Raw genomic sequence first — 8,653 nt, 5'->3', positions numbered from 1 at the left:
ATGTTTTTCACTGAGACTAGATACACTAGCAACACTGGATGGCTCCATGGCAATGTTTTGTATATTGGAGTTTAGACTCCTGAAGCACAAAGTTGCATTCGTTATTCCAGGTTCCATAGAATCATAGAACAGTTGGGTTGGAAGGGATCCAAGGGTCATCTAGTCCAACCCCCACCCATGCAGGCTTGCTTTTTTTTTTTTTTACATTCTTATATCTCTATAAGCGTGGTCTCATCATTTTTTCTCCAGCCCCCAATTCTGCTTCACTTACAGGGACCAGATACAGACCATTCTTCAGGTGCTTTAGCCTCATGTATGCCTTAAATATTTAGTGGGGAAAACTTGAATGTTTCATTTTTTAAACACAAAACCTTTTGTGAAATTGCTGAATCAGCATCACATCCAGATGGGAGCTAGTTTCAATTCTGCAATGCCCACTTCCCCCCTTTTTTTTTCATTGCAGATGACACCATCTCTGCTGCAAGATGGTCATCATTGAATCATAGAACTGGAGAGTTGGAAGGGATTACCAAGAGGCATCTAGAACCACATGTGTCACCTTGAGGTCCTTGGAGGAAAAGGTGAGCTATAAATGTAAATAATAAAAACAAACATTTTAATCTCTTTTAGTATTTTAACTTATATCCATTTTAAATTATGGGTGTGAATCTTTCTCAATTTTATTGTTTTATCGTTTTGTAAACTGCTTTGAGGTTTTTTGCAATCAAGAGGTACGTAAATTTTACGAAATAAATAAACAATAAATAATATTCTTAATTGTTTTGCTGTTTTATTTGTATCTCTTCCCTTAATCTGGACATTAGACTTTCATTGCTTCAGCCTATCCTATAAAAATTTGCTGCATGCTTTGAGATGGATGCTTTTTCATTGGGAAGACCCCAAAAATTGCCCACTCTGGTTGTTTCCATAATTGGGAGCCTCACCATTTCCTTCCCATTGCCTGCTCAATGCACTCTAGCATGGTCCCAGAGAGATTGCCTTCCAACTGTTTTCCATGCAGAACTGTTTTTAATATGCCAATGATGGTATCTAATATGCAAAAATTATTGTAACTCGGTTTTTAAAGATGCATTTTAGATTTCCCAGAACAGTGATGAGATGTGAGCGAGATGCAAATGAAACATTAAAACCATGGGAGCCCCGGAATGGTAATGCAGCCAGTGAGCAGACCTCAGAAATTGGACGGGCATCTGGCCGACCTTTGCCTGGTTTTGTTGCAAAAGGAGTTGCCACATTATTAGTTCAGAATGCAAATCCCGTTTGATCTGGGTGGTCCAACATATGGCCCGCGGGCGGCATGCAGTCCCTGAGACCTTTTTTTTTTGGCGGCCATAGCTAAGCACCAAAGGAGCGTCGCTAGTGGCAGCAGGAGTCCCAACATCCAGCATCACCCCCTCCCCAGTTAACGACTGCCAGAAGCAGAAGCAGCAACAAATCGTTGAGCTTCGACGTCCCCGCCTCCCCACTTTTCCAGCCGCCGGCGCGCCAGGTGATTGGACAGCAGCCAGACTCTGGTAAGCAGGGGTTCCTCCTGATCAGTAATGGTGTGCCACTGTATATATCCTAAGCTGCACGCCCCCCTCAGGCTGTGTCTCCTGCTACTGCAGCTGCCCTTCTGCTCTTCCAGACCCTGGCAGGGGGTTGAGAACGGGAGGCAAAAGCCCAGCGGCTGTGACTGAGCTGCTCCGTGATGTCTGCCTGCAGGGCAGGGCTGAGTCCGGGCAGCTCCTCCGCCATGACTTCATTGCCCGGCTTGCCTCGGCCCCTTCCCCTCGGGGGCTTGGCCCTCCCAGCCTCCTGCTTCCCCCAGCCCAGGGCGCTGAACCGGTAGTCCCAGAATCTGCTGTGGCTGCCTTCTCCTAGGCCAGGGGTCTGCAACCTTTAAGACAAAAAGAGCCACTTGGACCCGTTTCTGAAGAAAAAAAAACTGGGAGCCGCAAAACTCGTCATTATAAAAATAACGTTTTGTCACTTTTTTATTATTTCTTTGTTTGACCCCTCAGAATTACTCCTCCTCATAGAAATAAATTAAACAAGTTAAATTAACAAGTTACCTTTTTGTGTTTGTGTGTTCTTCACTCCCCTTCAAAACAGTGACCAGCGTACATGCCCCTTACAATGTAGCGGGCAGGAGGCAGGAAGGTGACGTTGGGACGGTGCGTGACTAACACACGCACTGCCCCCATGCGACGTCACAGCCAGTACAGCGCCCACCACAGTGGGGAGTGTCGGGGTGCATAATGCGCCTCCTCCCCTCGCTAGTATCCACCCCGGAGCCGCGGCAAAGGTGTAAAAGAGCCACATGCGGCTCCCGAGCCGCGGGTTGCTGACCCCTGTCCTAGGCCTTCTCTTGCCTTCCGGGGGTTGGTGCGGGGCTCACACTCCCCACCCAGGGATGCTCCCCCTGACTTCCAACCTTGTGTTTAGAAGGTGCCAGGACAGTATCCGAGCGCTGCCGGGCGGCGGGGGGGAGGACTAGGGAGCGGCCAATGGCAAGCGCGCGGACCTGGCTCTGCCTCCTGGGCTGGTGGAGGGCAGGGGTGACCGGGTAGGGACCCAGTTGTGGGGTCACCCTGGTGCTGTGATAAGGGGCACATGGTCCCTGTCGCCCAGAGCTCAGCACTTTCTCCCTCTGTGTGTGTGTGTGTGTTTTACAGCTGGCACATATGTGCCCACTGTGCACTGCTGCAGAATGCTGATAAAGCCAAGTTTGCAGGTTCAATCCCTGTATGAGACAGCTGCATATTTCTGCATTGCAAATGGGCTGGACTTGATGATCCTCAGGGTCCCTTCAATTCTATGACTCTGTCTGCAGAATTATTATTATTATGGAACACATTTTGGACAGGCACACATCATTTTCCATGCATTGTTTACACAGTACATTTCTTACTGTGGCTGATACTTCTTGCACTCAATTATATGTAACACTCAGGCCCAGATGAGAGTTTATCTATATATATTTTTCTTTAATGACAGTGTGAATCATGAGACCTCTATACAGTGGGAGGGATGTTTCTGTCTCTGAAACGTGAAGTACACTCTGAGCATTTTCTTTTCTTTCATGTTTGATGCTGTTAAATCAAATGGAGGGGGCCGGATAAAGGTTTTATGGTCATATCTACAGTGGGGAGGGGACTAGATGCCCTTTGGGTCCCTTCCAGTTCTACAATTCCATGTTTCTGTGGTTCTATGATTGGGGTGGGGGGTAATCCCAATGTATATTTTGCTCTAGGAGGCTAAAATTGGTCAGAGTTAACACTTTCAGAGTTAATACTAAATACATTACTTCTCGTAAATGAGCCACCATAGCTGCTAGAGGGCTGTGAAAATTTGTGTTCTGGCCTTTTTAGACTCGTCTACCCATGTACTATCTAAAATGAAAGGGGCACATTGGTTTCTAGATGTGATTTTTTCCCAGCTCTCCCACCCTACTAAAGAAACTTATTATTATTATTATTATTATTATTATTATTATTATTATTAACCTCTCTTGCAATCCTGAACTATTTCTGAGCTTGGCCCTGCATGACCTTCAGCATGCAGCTGTTGGTTCCTGGTGTATACTCTTCCTTCTTGATTTCACTTTTCTTCCATTTGTTATACATGGCCTTCTTAAATCTCAGCTCATCTGTAAGATCCTTCTGCAGCCACACCAGTTTCTTCAGATTAAGGCCAAGCAATTTACCAGTTACATTGTCTGAAACGGGTTTGAAGTTCAGATTATGGTAATGGTTTCAGAATTTTTGAGCTGGCAGTGTTTTGTGAATCCTCAGCTACCACCAGCCCAGCACATGTTACTCCCGGGTGACACTTGCGCCCTGCAAGGCCTTCCAATGCTTGCCCATTCCCTCCCTCCCTCCACAGGTCTTGTGGGAAATTCTTCCTAGCCAGCCCCTTAATCTCCAGTTGAATCCTAGAATACATGACAGTCCCAGAATGCTAAAATACTGTAGAATTTTAGACTGCTTTCATTTCATTGTTCATGAGAAGCCTTTTCCTCCTTTGTTGAGTCTCCCTTCTTGCCTGCTACAATTTTATTCAAATGCAACAGCAGGGCAGAAGGCAGCTGAACAAAAGACCCTTTTCATTTTTTTAACAGGTCTTCAGATCTTTGTACTCCCCAGAGTTGTATTTAATAGGTTAATTTTTCAAGCTGCTTGAATGTGTGTGTGTGTAAGGGGGAGTTTGTATATTGCAAACATGTCCTGCAGAAACACAATCACAATAGAATCATATAACTGTAGAGTCAGAACGAACCACGAAGGGTCATTTGCTACAGCCTCCTGCACTGCAGGAATCAGAGCTAAAGGGCTCCCTGGCCACCCAACCTCTCTTAAGAAACTTCAAGGAAGGAGATTCTAATAGCTTCCCAGGGAGTCTGTCCCACTGCAAACAGCTCTTAGTGTCAGAAAGTTCTTCTTGATGTTTAGTTGGAATCTCCTTTCTTGTAACTTGAAGTTAAGGTCCTATCCTCCAGAGTAAGAGAAAACAAGCTTGCTTCATCTTCCATGGGATAGCTCTTTCTATATCTGAAGACAGCTACCGTATCTCCTCTCAGTCTCATCTTCTCCTGGCTAAACATGCCCAACTCCCTCAGCCATTCCTCACAAGGCTTGGTTTTCCGACCTCTAGTCCCAGAACTGGACACAGGACTCCAGGTGGGGTCTGACCAAGGCAGAATAGAGTGGTACTGTCACTTCTCTTGATCTAGACATTTGGCTTCTCTTGATGCAGCCTAGAACTGCATTAGCTGTTTGTGCTGCTGCATCATACTGTGGACATATGTTAAGCTTGCGGGCTCCTAAAACATCTCAATCCTTTTTGCATGGACTTCTCTCAAACCACATGCCCTCCCCCCAATTCTATATTTCTGTATCTAGTTATTCCTGCCTAAGCAGGAACCTTTCATTCATCCCTATTGAAATTAATTTTCTTCGTTTTGATTCTGTTTATGAATATTTGCTTTCTGGAACCACCCTCTTCTAGGTTTTCGGAAGCACAAGCACACACGCCTGGACCCTTAATCTCTCCCGTCAAAATATTCACTCCCCTTGCCCCGTAACTCTTCTCCAAAGCCATCGTCTTTCCCTGCCATCTATAATTCAATGACATCCTTCTTTCAATTATCTTTCAGGCTCTTAAAGTCCTGAAATTAGCACCCCTCTCAATTTTGTGGGAGATTGCATAACTGTGCATGACTGCATGAAATGGTTAAGGACCACAGAGTTTTATTGCTAGACAGACTCAGGTCATGCTCCCAAGGAAGTGAAGCTTTTCAACTTCCTCTTTCTCTGCATCATGTAATAAAGGACATGCATAAGCTTGCTCTTGAGTTTACAGCATGTGTTTGGAATTATATACAGTACTTTCTACCCAAAAATATTCTGCCTGTGTTTCTCTTTGCAGCTGCATGGAACAACACATTTATCAAACCTATGAATCTGTAAGTAAAGCATTTCTAACTTACCGGTACTTTGCAGTTTGTGGTCTGTTCCTTGCAAATGGGGTAGAAAGAAAGGTGCATTGTAAATGGGATAAGAAAGATTTGACAACCTATATTCACTGTGCTGCTTATTTTTGTGAGTTTAATACTCTGCTACTGGAACGCTCTTGTGTACAAGTCCTGCATTTCGAATCCAGGCACCCAGCAAATTCTTTTGTTGTTCACCCACACACATGGGTCCACAGGGATTCATATATTTTTCCTCCCACAGTCTTCAGGTAGAAAACGATCTTCCACTAATACTGCATATGGATCCTGGTTCTCCCCCTGCAAAAATAACACACACACACACACACACACACACACACACACACACACACACACATATATATATATATATATATATATATATATACACACACACACACACAGGCAGCACCTGCTTGTCATGATAGACGACTTCCATGTGGGCCTGGGCACAGAGTGTCACATTCCCCCGGGGCGTGCAAATTTGTTAAGAGGGGGTCACTGCAGAGGAAGGGGGTCAGTTAATGGACGATATCAGTTTCTCTCTGCTAATGAAGATAGCACTCTCTCGGAAGCTGGACATGTGGAGGAGGGTGAGACGTCAGTGGAATTTGATACCAGGAGAGAATAAATGGGCAGATTGAGGCAACAGCCTCAGCACTCAGATGTTATTATACAATTCATTAATAGAACACTTTTAACTTATCATGTGAATAGAGCTCTGGAATGAAAGGGGGATTTGTTTGCGAATGTTTGTATTTAGATTCTAATTTCTAATTCAGTCTGCACGCACACACAGCATTCTCAGTAATGGATGGCTCTGGAATCAGCAAATTGTAGAGATGAAAGAGGCCACCAAGAGTCATTTAGTCCAACCCATTTGCAATGCAGGAGTCACAGCTAAAAAATCCCTGCCAGATGTCCACCCAACCTCTCTTTCAAAACCTCCATTGAAGGAAACCCTCCCATCTTCCAAAGGAGCCCGTTCCATTGTTGAATAGCTCTTACCATCAGGAAGTTCTTCCTAATGTTTAGTTGGAATCTCATTTCTTCCAATTTGAATCCATCAGTTCTGGTCCTCTTCTCTGGAGCATCAGAAAGCAAGCTTGCTCCATCTTCCACCTGATGGCCCTTCAAATATCTGATTTGAAGTTGGTTATGATCTCACCTCTCAGTTAATGCAGGAATTTAGTTAGGTCTTAGGAAGGAAACCTGGGATTTATTTATTTTTTAAAAAAATAATTACACTATTTGGCATGTCAACACTTAATTGTCCTACCTTAAGAGGCATCAATAAAGCAGGTCTCGTGTAAATCCAGCAGAGCTGAAACAGATAGAGCACTCAATAGATAACAAATTGGATGATTAAAGAGATGTGGATTACACAGAGTAGTAGAAAAGCAAAGGAACCAGGAAAAGGTTGGAAGGGAAGTCATATGGTACAGATATGTAGATATGCTGTTTTTGGTATGGTTGTAAGTGGGGCGGTGGAGGGAAGGGTTAGATATGCTCTCTGTTCCTGTTTTGGAAAATGCAAAAAATGAAAAAAAGGCATCAATAAATTTCAACTGCTTTTAAAAACATTGAATCCCTTCGTAATGATTTTCAGGACAGAAGCAAAAGCTGAATTTTGGTTTGACCCAACATGCCAGATCTCCAGCCATGGGTCTGTTTTCTCACCAATTTTTTTGTTATTATATTGGGTGAGGGAGAATCACAGAATTGCCAAATCTTAGAGTTGGAAGGGACCCGAGAATTATGTAAGCCAACCCCTTGCAGTGCAGCAGAGCCCACCACCTTCTGAAGGAATCTATTCCACTCTTGGCAGAGGTGTACCTGGGGGGTTGGTGAGGTTGGCCCCTACCAAGTGTGCAGCCCCAGGGGGCACTGGGCTGCCAACTCCTGGGTGGCATGTTCCGTAGCCACCTATAGGTAACTAGCGGTGAGGGAAGCAGGCTGCTGGAGAGATAGCCAAGAGGGCAGCATCCTGGCTCTTGCCCACTGCTCCTGACTGACCACAAAAGGAAAAGGAAGCTCTTGTCAGCTGTTCAGCTTCTGACCTTCCCTTTCAGCCCTGCTCCCCAGGAAACCTTTTGATGTGCTGAAGAGGGAACCAGATACTTTCCATTGTGTTTGGATCCCGCAAAGCCCTTTCACGCAGCAAGCGCAGTCCTTCAGTATTGCTTCCCTTTTGTGGGGGTGCAGGAGGGAAGATCTGGCTGATTTGTACCCCTTAAATCACTAACTTTGCAGGTGACAAATGCTGGTATCTTCTGGGGTGTTTCAAACAGTCTCTCAGTGTGAAACCTGTTGAGATTTGCAAGTTTTACTTGTGGGGTTTCGGATGCTGATTCCTGTGCTGGCTGATTATTTAAGGGGTTTCTAATGGCGATATTAATGGACGTGGGTGGCGGTGTGGTCTAAACCACAGAGCCTAGGGCTTGCTGATCGGAAGGTCAGCGGTTCAAAACCCCGCGATGGGGTGAGCTCCCATTGTTCGGTCCCTGCTCCTGCCAACCTAGCAGTTCGAAAGCACGTCAAAAGTGCAAGTAGATAAATAGGTACAGCTCCAGTGGGAAGGTAAACAGTGTTTCCATGCACTGCTCTGGTTCACCAGAAGTGGCTTAGTCATGCTGGTCACATGACCCGGAAGCTATACGCTGGCTCCCTTGGCCAATAAAGCAAGATGAGCACCACAACACCAGAGTTGTCTGCGACTGGACCTAATGGTCAGGGGTCCCTTTACCTTTACTTAATGGCGATATTGCTTCTCAAAAGTGAAACAGCTATAGCAGTAAAACAGGGCCTCTTTCTTTGCATTGCTTTTCTTCTGTGTATGACATACATGTGTGTGTGGCACTACACTGCCACTGTCACAGCAAGTTTTTTGTGGGGGGTGGGTGGGAGGGTTGCCAGTACTGCTCCTGGCCAAGGATGTAAGGGACCCTTGGTATGCCCTCTGACTCTTGGATAGCTCTTGCTGTCAGAAAGTTGACTCACTGGAGGTTTTTTTAAATAGGGGGCTCTCCTTCCTTAGAAGTTTTTTAACCAGAAGTTGAATGTCAGGGGTTATTGAGCTATGATTCATGAAAATGTTTTGAACAGTTACAGAAATAAAATAAGCCTGGAAGTAAAAGGATGTTGTGCAGGAAGCAGCAG

At 45.1% G+C, this 8,653-nt stretch overlaps 1 long non-coding RNA gene across 1 annotated transcript; it reads left to right on the top strand.

Annotated features, from left to right (window-relative positions):
* The first annotated feature begins 523 nt into the window (after positions 1-523).
* LOC309361382 lies at positions 524-7,673 on the top strand. Its single transcript, XR_014164460.1, has 4 exons — positions 524-581; positions 1,357-1,535; positions 5,431-5,467; positions 7,567-7,673. It is a non-coding gene; the product is annotated as an uncharacterized lncRNA (long non-coding RNA).
* Positions 7,674-8,653: the final 980 nt, after the last annotated feature.

Source organism: Podarcis melisellensis (assembly GCF_964234715.1).
Source record: "Podarcis melisellensis genome assembly, chromosome: Z".
Classification (NCBI taxonomy): domain Eukaryota; kingdom Metazoa; phylum Chordata; class Lepidosauria; order Squamata; family Lacertidae; genus Podarcis; species Podarcis melisellensis.
This window is presented reverse-complemented; position numbering and strand designations above follow the sequence as displayed.